The sequence below is a fragment of the Buceros rhinoceros genome, unplaced genomic scaffold, assembly GCF_000710305.1.
Source record: "Buceros rhinoceros silvestris isolate BGI_N320 unplaced genomic scaffold, ASM71030v1 scaffold26408, whole genome shotgun sequence".
Taxonomy (NCBI): Eukaryota; Metazoa; Chordata; class Aves; order Bucerotiformes; family Bucerotidae; genus Buceros; species Buceros rhinoceros.
In genome coordinates this window covers 9,410-9,712 of record NW_010428992.1, presented here as the reverse complement: position 1 = coordinate 9,712, position 303 = coordinate 9,410, and positions in this window count along the sequence as shown.

Genomic DNA, 303 nt, shown 5'->3' with positions numbered 1-303 from the left:
GTTTGAGTCACCCTTCAGCACGTTACAGACACGACCGGGGGGAAAAAAAGACTTGCTTATTGCTTCCCATTTAGCCGGTATGCCTGATGGATAAGTGCTGGTACCAGACACCTCCTGGAGCAGTGTAAGGGAGGATTTTACCTCACGGTTCTAACAAAGAAAGCAAAACCCACCAACTTTCCCAGTTTATTAACAATAAAGAGACCCCGGGGCCGCACAGTCCTTTGCAGACCTCTTAAATATGTGGTAGAAATCGTTGGGTCTTGATGGAAGAGGGAGCCCTGCAGGCACCGTGCTGAGGGT